Genomic DNA, 10,801 nt, shown 5'->3' on the forward strand with positions numbered 1-10,801 from the left:
ACGATTAAGCGCAGTCCCAATACGCTGCGAGCAACGGATCAAAAGTTACAGCCAAAAAACTGCAGATATCCATCGGCATTTCTCTGTTGTTGGTCCTACGCTTATTTTAATGTGTTTTTGGAGTTACTGGGGTTCCAATTAGCCAAGAAATGGTCATACAAATCAATTTGGGGACCAGAAATTTTTGACTCCAAAAATCGCAAAAAAAGTAAGGCTAACCCCTTTGGATTTTTGGCGAAAATTTCGACGACTTCGGAAAGTGCTGCAATTAATTTCTTAGGGCACTATTCCGACGTAATTTTGCGAGAGAAAACGATTAAGCGCAGTCCCAATACGCTGCGAGCAACGGATCAAAAGTTACAGCCAAAAAACTGCAGATTTCCATCGGCATTTCTTTGTTGTTGGTCCTACGCTTTTTTTAATGTGTTTTTCGAGTTCCTGGGGTTCCAATTAGCCAAGAAATGGTCATACAAATCAATTTGGAGACCAGAAATTTTAGACTCCAAAAATCGCAAAAAAAGTAAGGCTAACCCCTTTGGATTTTTGGCGAAAATTTCGACGACTTTGAAAAGTGCTGCAATTAATTTCTTAGGGCACTATTCCGACGTAATTTTGCGAGAGAAAACGATTGAGCGCAGTCCTAATACGCTGCGAGCAACGGATCAAAAGTTACAGCCAAAAAACTGGAGATTTCCATCGGCATTTCTCTGTTGTTGGTCCTACGCTTATTTTAATGTGTTTTTTGAGTTCCTAGGGTTCCAATTAGCCAAGAAATGGTCATACAAATCAATTTTGAGACCAGAAATTTTTGACTTCAAAAATCGCAAAAAAAGTAAGGCTAACCCCTTTGGATTTTTGGCGAAAATTTCGACGACTTTGAAAAGTGCTGCAATTAATTTCTTGGGGCACTATTCCGACGTAATTTTGCGAGAGAAAACGATTAGGCGCAGTCCCAATACGCTGCGAGCAACGGATCAAAAGTTACAGCCAAAAAACTGCAGATTTCCATCGGCATTTCTCTGTTGTTGGTCCTACGCTTATTTTAATGTGTTTTTTGAGTTCCTGGGGTTCCAATTAGCCAAGAAATGGTCATACAAATCAATTTGGGGACCAGAAATTTTTGACTCCGAAAATCGCAAAAAAAGTAAGGCTAACCCCTTTGGATTTTTGGCGAAAATTTCGACGACTTCGGAAAGTGCTGCAAATAATTTCTTAGGGCACTATTCCGACGTAATTTTGCGAGAGAAAACGATTAAGCGCAGTCCCAATACGCTGCGAGCAACGGATCAGAAGTTACAGCCAAAAAACTGCAGATTTCCATCGGCATTTCTCTGTTGTTGGTCCTACGCTTTTTTTAATGTGTTTTTCGAGTTCCTGGGGTTCCAATTAGCCAAGAAATGGTCATACAAATCAATTTGGAGACCAGAAATTTTTGACTCCAAAAATCGCAAAAAAAAGTAAGGCTAACCCCTTTGGATTTTTGGCGAAAATTTCGACGACTTTGAAAAGTGCTGCAATTAATTTCTTAGGGCACTATTTCGACGTAATTTTGCGAGAGAAAACGATTAAGCGCAGTCCCAATACGCTGCGAGCAACGGATCAAAAGTTACAGCCAAAAAACTGGAGATTTCCATCGGCATTTCTCTGTTGTTGGTCCTACGCTTTTTTTAATGTGTTTTTCGAGTTCCTGGGGTTCCAATTAGCCAAGAAATGGTCATACAAATCAATTTGGAGACCAGAAATTTTTGACTCCAAAAATCGCAAAAAAAGTAAGGCTAACCCCTTTGGATTTTTGGCGAAAATTTCGACGACTTCGGAAAGTGCTGCAATTAATTTCTTAGGGCACTATTCCGACGTAATTTTGCGAGAGAAAACGATTAAGCGCAGTCCCAATACGCTGCGAGCAACGGATCAAAAGTTACAGCCAAAAAACTGCAGATTTCCATCGGCATTTCTCTGTTGTTGGTCCGACGCTTTTTTTAATGTGTTTTTGGAGTTCCTGGGGTTCCAATTAGCCAAGAAATGGTCATACAAATCAATTTGGAGACCAGAAATTTTTGACTCCAAAAATCGCAAAAAAAGTAAGGCTAACCCCTTTGGATTTTTGGCGAAAATTTCGACGACTTTGAAAAGTGCTGCAATTAATTTCTTAGGGCACTATTCCGACGTAATTTTGCGAGAGAAAACGATTGAGCGCAGTCCTAATACGCTGCGAGCAGCGGATCAAAAGTTACAGCCAAAAAACTGCAGATTTCCATCGGCATTTCTCTGTTGTTGGTCCTACGCTTTTTTTAATGTGTTTTTCGAGTTCCTGGGGTTCCAATTAGCCAAGAAATGGTCATACAAATCAATTTGGAGACCAGAAATTTTTGACTCCAAAAATCGCAAAAAAAGTAAGGCTAACCCCTTTGGATTTTTGGCGAAAATTTCGACGACTTTGAAAAGTGCTGCAATTAATCTCTTGGGGCACTATTCCGACGTAATTTTGCGAGAGAAAACGATTAAGCGCAGTCCCAATACGCTGCGAGCAACGGATCAAAAGTTACAGCCAAAAAACTGCAGATTTCCATCGGCATTTCTCTGTTGTTGGTCCTACGCTTATTTTAATGTGTTTTTTGAGTTCCTGGGGTTCCAATTAGCCAAGAAATGGTCATACAAATCAATTTGGGGACCAGAAATTTTTGACTCCGAAAATCGCAAAAAAAGTAAGGCTAACCCCTTTGGATTTTTGGCGAAAATTTCGACGACTTCGGAAAGTGCTGCAATTAATTTCTTAGGGCACTATTCCGACGTAATTTTGCGAGAGAAAACGATTAAGCGCAGTCCCAATACGCTGCGAGCAACGGATCAAAAGTTACAGCCAAAAAACTGCAGATTTCCATCGGCATTTCTCTGTTGTTGGTCCTACGCTTTTTTTAATGTGTTTTTCGAGTTCCTGGGGTTCCAATTAGCCAAGAAATGGTCATACAAATCAATTTGGAGACCAGAAATTTTTGACTCCAAAAATCGCAAAAAAAAGTAAGGCTAACCCCTTTGGATTTTTGGCGAAAATTTCGACGACTTTGAAAAGTGCTGCAATTAATTTCTTAGGGCACTATTTCGACGTAATTTTGCGAGAGAAAACGATTAAGCGCAGTCCCAATACGCTGCGAGCAACGGATCAAAAGTTACAGCCAAAAAACTGGAGATTTCCATCGGCATTTCTCTGTTGTTGGTCCTACGCTTTTTTTAATGTGTTTTTCGAGTTCCTGGGGTTCCAATTAGCCAAGAAATGGTCATACAAATCAATTTGGAGACCAGAAATTTTTGACTCCAAAAATCGCAAAAAAAGTAAGGCTAACCCCTTTGGATTTTTGGCGAAAATTTCGACGACTTCGGAAAGTGCTGCAATTAATTTCTTAGGGCACTATTCCGACGTAATTTTGCGAGAGAAAACGATTAAGCGCAGTCCCAATACGCTGCGAGCAACGGATCAAAAGTTACAGCCAAAAAACTGCAGATTTCCATCGGCATTTCTCTGTTGTTGGTCCTACGCTTTTTTTAATGTGTTTTTCGAGTTCCTGGGGTTCCAATTAGCCAAGAAATGGTCATACAAATCAATTTGGAGACCAGAAATTTTTGACTCCAAAAATCGCAAAAAAAGTAAGGCTAACCCCTTTGGATTTTTGGCGAAAATTTCGACGACTTTGAAAAGTGCTGCAATTAATTTCTTAGGGCACTACTCCGACGTAATTTTGCGAGAGAAAACGATTAAGCGCAGTCCCAATACGCTGCGAGCAACGGATCAAAAGTTACAGCCAAAAAACTGGAGATTTCCATCGGCATTTCTCTGTTGTTGGTCCTACGCTTATTTTAATGTGTTTTTTGAGTTCCTAGGGTTCCAATTAGCCAAGAAATGGTCATACAAATCAATTTTGAGACCAGAAATTTTTGACTTCAAAAATCGCAAAAAAAGTAAGGCTAACCCCTTTGGATTTTTGGCGAAAATTTCGACGACTTTGAAAAGTGCTGCAATTAATTTCTTGGGGCACTATTTCGACGTAATTTTGCGAGAGAAAACGATTAAGCGCAGTCCCAATACGCTGCGAGCAACGGATCAAAAGTTACAGCCAAAAAACTGCAGATTTCCATCGGCATTTCTCTGTTGTTGGTCCTACGCTTATTTTAATGTGTTTTTTGAGTTCCTGGGGTTCCAATTAGCCAAGAAATGGTCATACAAATCAATTTGGAGACCAGAAATTTTTGACTCTAAAAATCGCAAAAAAAGTAAGGCTAACCCCTTTGGATTTTTGGCGAAAATTTCGACGACTTTGAAAAGTGCTGCAATTAATTTCTTAGGGCACTATTCCGACGTAATTTTGCGAGAGAAAACGATTGAGCGCAGTCCTAATACGCTGCGAGCAGCGGATCAAAAGTTACAGCCAAAAAACTGCAGATTTCCATCGGCATTTCTCTGTTGTTGGTCCTACGCTTTTTTTAATGTGTTTTTCGAGTTCCTGGGGTTCCAATTAGCCAAGAAATGGTCATACAAATCAATTTGGAGACCAGAAATTTTTGACTCCAAAAATCGCAAAAAAAGTAAGGCTAACCCCTTTGGATTTTTGGCGAAAATTTCGACGACTTTGAAAAGTGCTGCAATTAATTTCTTAGGGCACTATTCCGACGTAATTTTGCGAGAGAAAACGATTAAGCGCAGTCCCAATACGCTGCGAGCAACGGATCAAAAGTTACAGCCAAAAAACTGCAGATGTCCATCGGCATTTCTCTGTTGTTGGTCCTACGCTTATTTTAATGTGTTTTTCGAGTTCCTGGGGTTCCAATTAGCCAAGAAATGGTCATACAAATCAATTTGGGGACCAGAAATTTTTGACTCCAAAAATCGCAAAAAAAGTAAGGCTAACCCCTTTGGATTTTTGGCGAAAATTTCGACGACTTCGGAAAGTGCTGCAATTAATTTCTTAGGGCACTATTCCGACGTAATTTTGCGAGAGAAAACGATTAAGCGCAGTCCCAATACGCTGCGAGCAACGGATCAAAAGTTACAGCCAAAAAACTGCAGATTTCCATCGGCATTTCTCTGTTGTTGGTCCTACGCTTTTTTTAATGTGTTTTTCGAGTTCCTGGGGTTCCAATTAGCCAAGAAATGGTCATACAAATCAATTTGGAGACCAGAAATTTTTGACTCCAAAAATCGCAAAAAAAGTAAGGCTAACCCCTTTGGATTTTTGGCGAAAATTTCGACGACTTTGAAAAGTGCTGCAATTAATTTCTTAGGGCACTATTCCGACGTAATTTTGCGAGAGAAAACGATTAAGCGCAGTCCCAATACGCTGCGAGCAACGGATCAAAAGTTACAGCCAAAAAACTGGAGATTTCCATCGGCATTTCTCTGTTGTTGGTCCTACGCTTATTTTAATGTGTTTTTTGAGTTTCTAGGGTTCCAATTAGCCAAGAAATGGTCATACAAATCAATTTTGAGACCAGAAATTTTTGACTTCAAAAATCGCAAAAAAAGTAAGGCTAACCCCTTTGGATTTTTGGCGAAAATTTCGACGACTTTGAAAAGTGCTGCAATTAATTTCTTGGGGCACTATTCCGACGTAATTTTGCGAGAGAAAACGATTAAGCGCAGTCCCAATACGCTGCGAGCAACGGATCAAAAGTTACAGCCAAAAAACTGCAGATTTCCATCGGCATTTCTCTGTTGTTGGTCCTACGCTTATTTTAATGTGTTTTTTGAGTTCCTGGGGTTCCAATTAGCCAAGAAATGGTCATACAAATCAATTTGGAGACCAGAAATTTTTGACTCTAAATATCGCAAAAAAAGTAAGGCTAACCCCTTTGGATTTTTGGCGAAAATTTCGACGACTTTGAAAAGTGCTGCAATTAATTTCTTAGGGCACTATTCCGACGTAATTTTGCGAGAGAAAACGATTGAGCGCAGTCCTAATACGCTGCGAGCAACGGATCAAAAGTTACAGCCAAAAAACTGCAGATTTCCATCGGCATTCCTCTGTTGTTGGTCCTACGCTTTTTTTAATGTGTTTTTCGAGTTCCTGGGGTTCCAATTAGCTAAGAAATGGTCATACAAATCAATTTGGAGACCAGAAATTTTTGACTCTAAAAATCGCAAAAAAAGTAAGGCTAACCCCTTTGGATTTTTGGCGAAAATTTCGACGACTTTGAAAAGTGCTGCAATTAATTTCTTAGGGCACTATTCCGACGTAATTTTGCGAGAGAAAACGATTGAGCGCAGTCCTAATACGCTGCGAGCAGCGGATCAAAAGTTACAGCCAAAAAACTGCAGATTTCCATCGGCATTTCTCTGTTGTTGGTCCTACGCTTTTTTTAATGTGTTTTTCGAGTTCCTGGGGTTCCAATTAGCCAAGAAATGGTCATACAAATCAATTTGGAGACCAGAAATTTTTGACTCCAAAAATCGCAAAAAAAGTAAGGCTAACCCCTTTGGATTTTTGGCGAAAATTTCGACGACTTTGAAAAGTGCTGCAATTAATTTCTTAGGGCACTATTCCGACGTAATTTTGCGAGAGAAAACGATTAAGCGCAGTCCCAATACGCTGCGAGCAACGGATCAAAAGTTACAGCCAAAAAACTGGAGATTTCCATCGGCATTTCTCTGTTGTTGGTCCTACGCTTATTTTAATGTGTTTTTTGAGTTTCTAGGGTTCCAATTAGCCAAGAAATGGTCATACAAATCAATTTTGAGACCAGAAATTTTTGACTTCAAAAATCGCAAAAAAAGTAAGGCTAACCCCTTTGGATTTTTGGCGAAAATTTCGACGACTTTGAAAAGTGCTGCAATTAATTTCTTGGGGCACTATTCCGACGTAATTTTGCGAGAGAAAACGATTAAGCGCAGTCCCAATACGCTGCGAGCAACGGATCAAAAGTTACAGCCAAAAAACTGCAGATTTCCATCGGCATTTCTCTGTTGTTGGTCCTACGCTTATTTTAATGTGTTTTTTGAGTTCCTGGGGTTCCAATTAGCCAAGAAATGGTCATACAAATCAATTTGGAGACCAGAAATTTTTGACTCTAAAAATCGCAAAAAAAGTAAGGCTAACCCCTTTGGATTTTTGGCGAAAATTTCGACGACTTTGAAAAGTGCTGCAATTAATTTCTTAGGGCACTATTCCGACGTAATTTTGCGAGAGAAAACGATTGAGCGCAGTCCTAATACGCTGCGAGCAACGGATCAAAAGTTACAGCCAAAAAACTGCAGATTTCCATCGGCATTCCTCTGTTGTTGGTCCTACGCTTTTTTTAATGTGTTTTTCGAGTTCCTGGGGTTCCAATTAGCTAAGAAATGGTCATACAAATCAATTTGGAGACCAGAAATTTTTGACTCTAAAAATCGCAAAAAAAGTAAGGCTAACCCCTTTGGATTTTTGGCGAAAATTTCGACGACTTTGAAAAGTGCTGCAATTAATTTCTTAGGGCACTATTCCGACGTAATTTTGCGAGAGAAAACGATTGAGCGCAGTCCTAATACGCTGCGAGCAGCGGATCAAAAGTTACAGCCAAAAAACTGCAGATTTCCATCGGCATTTCTCTGTTGTTGGTCCTACGCTTTTTTTAATGTGTTTTTCGAGTTCCTGGGGTTCCAATTAGCCAAGAAATGGTCATACAAATCAATTTGGAGACCAGAAATTTTTGACTCCAAAAATCGCAAAAAAAGTAAGGCTAACCCCTTTGGATTTTTGGCGAAAATTTCGACGACTTTGAAAAGTGCTGCAATTAATTTCTTAGGGCACTATTCCGACGTAATTTTGCGAGAGAAAACGATTAAGCGCAGTCCCAATACGCTGCGAGCAACGGATCAAAAGTTACAGCCAAAAAACTGGAGATTTCCATCGGCATTTCTCTGTTGTTGGTCCTACGCTTATTTTAATGTGTTTTTTGAGTTTCTAGGGTTCCAATTAGCCAAGAAATGGTCATACAAATCAATTTTGAGACCAGAAATTTTTGACTTCAAAAATCGCAAAAAAAGTAAGGCTAACCCCTTTGGATTTTTGGCGAAAATTTCGACGACTTTGAAAAGTGCTGCAATTAATTTCTTGGGGCACTATTCCGACGTAATTTTGCGAGAGAAAACGATTAAGCGCAGTCCCAATACGCTGCGAGCAACGGATCAAAAGTTACAGCCAAAAAACTGCAGATTTCCATCGGCATTTCTCTGTTGTTGGTCCTACGCTTATTTTAATGTGTTTTTTGAGTTCCTGGGGTTCCAATTAGCCAAGAAATGGTCATACAAATCAATTTGGAGACCAGAAATTTTTGACTCTAAAAATCGCAAAAAAAGTAAGGCTAACCCCTTTGGATTTTTGGCGAAAATTTCGACGACTTTGAAAAGTGCTGCAATTAATTTCTTAGGGCACTATTCCGACGTAATTTTGCGAGAGAAAACGATTGAGCGCAGTCCTAATACGCTGCGAGCAACGGATCAAAAGTTACAGCCAAAAAACTGCAGATTTCCATCGGCATTCCTCTGTTGTTGGTCCTACGCTTTTTTTAATGTGTTTTTCGAGTTCCTGGGGTTCCAATTAGCTAAGAAATGGTCATACAAATCAATTTGGAGACCAGAAATTTTTGACTCTAAAAATCGCAAAAAAAGTAAGGCTAACCCCTTTGGATTTTTGGCGAAAATTTCGACGACTTTGAAAAGTGCTGCAATTAATTTCTTAGGGCACTATTCCGACGTAATTTTGCGAGAGAAAACGATTGAGCGCAGTCCTAATACGCTGCGAGCAGCGGATCAAAAGTTACAGCCAAAAAACTGCAGATTTCCATCGGCATTTCTCTGTTGTTGGTCCTACGCTTTTTTTAATGTGTTTTTCGAGTTCCTGGGGTTCCAATTAGCCAAGAAATGGTCATACAAATCAATTTGGAGACCAGAAATTTTTGACTCCAAAAATCGCAAAAAAAGTAAGGCTAACCCCTTTGGATTTTTGGCGAAAATTTCGACGACTTTGAAAAGTGCTGCAATTAATTTCTTAGGGCACTATTCCGACGTAATTTTGCGAGAGAAAACGATTAAGCGCAGTCCCAATACGCTGCGAGCAACGGATCAAAAGTTACAGCCAAAAAACTGCAGATTTCCATCGGCATTTCTCTGTTGTTGGTCCTACGCTTATTTTAATGTGTTTTTTGAGTTCCTGGGGTTCCAATTAGCCAAGAAATGGTCATACAAATCAATTTGGAGACCAGAAATTTTTGACTCCAAAAATCGCAAAAAAAGTAAGGCTAACCCCTTTGGATTTTTGGCGAAAATTTCGACGACTTTGAAAAGTGCTGCAATTAATTTCTTAGGGCACTATTCCGACGTAATTTTGCGAGAGAAAACGATTAAGCGCAGTCCCAATACGCTGCGAGCAACGGATCAAAAGTTACAGCCAAAAAACTGCAGATTTCCATCGGCATTTCTCTGTTGTTGGTCCTACACTTTTTTTAATGTGTTTTTCGAGTTCCTGGGGTTCCAATTAGCCAAGAAATGGTCATACAAATCAATTTGGAGACCAGAAATTTTTGACTCTAAAAATCGCAAAAAAAGTAAGGCTAACCCCTTTGGATTTTTGGCGAAAATTTCGACGACTTTGAAAAGTGCTGCAATTAATTTCTTAGGGCACTATTCCGACGTAATTTTGCGAGAGAAAACGATTAAGCGCAGTCCCAATACGCTGCGAGCAACGGATCAAAAGTTACAGCCAAAAAACTGCAGATTTCCATCGGCATTTCTCTGTTGTTGGTCCTACGCTTATTTTAATGTGTTTTTTGAGTTCCTGGGGTTCCAATTAGCCAAGAAATGGTCATACAAATCAATTTGGAGACTAGAAATTTTTGACTCAAAAAATCGCAAAAAAAGTAAGGCTAACCCCTTTGGATTTTTGTCGAAAAATTCGACGTTTTTGAAAAGTGCTGCAATCAATTTCTTAGGGCACTATTCCGACGTAATTTTGCGAGAGAAATCGATTGAGCGCAGTCCCAAAAGGCTGCGACCAACGGATCAAAAGTTACAGCCAAAAAACTGCAGATTTCCATCGGCATTTCTCTGTTGTTGGTCCTACGCTTTTTTTAATGTGTTTTTTGAGTTCCTGGGGCTCCAATTAGCCAAGAAATGGTCATACAAATCAATTTGGAGACCAGAAATTTTTGACTCCAAAAATCGCAAAAAAAGTAAGGCTAACCCCTTTGGATTTTTGGCGAAAATTCCGACGTTTTTGAAAAGTGCTGCAATTAATTCCTTAGGGCACTATTCCGACGTAATTTTGCGAGAGAAAACGATTAAGCGCAGTCCCATACGCTGCGAGCAACGGATCAAAAGTTACAGCCAAAAAACTGCAGATTTCCATCTTAATTTTTTTACCGTTGGAAATTTGAAGTATCCTGCAAACAATTATTTCATATGCTTTTCCGACATGTTTGCGTTGGATTCAGGAAAAAGTGGGGTCGAAAAATCACAAACTCATTGCTTAAACACTCAGTTTATTCAAAATGCCTCAAATATAGCACAAGTGTTCTGGTGTCAGCGTGTACTCATCATACAAATTAACGAATAGAATTAAAATAGAAGACACAATGGACTGCAAAAATTTGAACAAACATTTTATAAGAAATTATATCATTATACGTGGGAGGTGATGTGCATTCGACGTTGTCCTAAGCAGAGTATGAAATATACCAAATAAAATAGGCAGTATAATAGTTTCGACGTACAACATAAGTTTTGGCTTTCGTACAGGTGCAACACGCCTCCGCAAGTTGCGACATACGATGCATGATA

This window comes from Diprion similis, chromosome 1 (genome assembly GCF_021155765.1).
Source record: "Diprion similis isolate iyDipSimi1 chromosome 1, iyDipSimi1.1, whole genome shotgun sequence".
In the NCBI taxonomy this organism is placed as follows: Eukaryota; Metazoa; Arthropoda; class Insecta; order Hymenoptera; family Diprionidae; genus Diprion; species Diprion similis.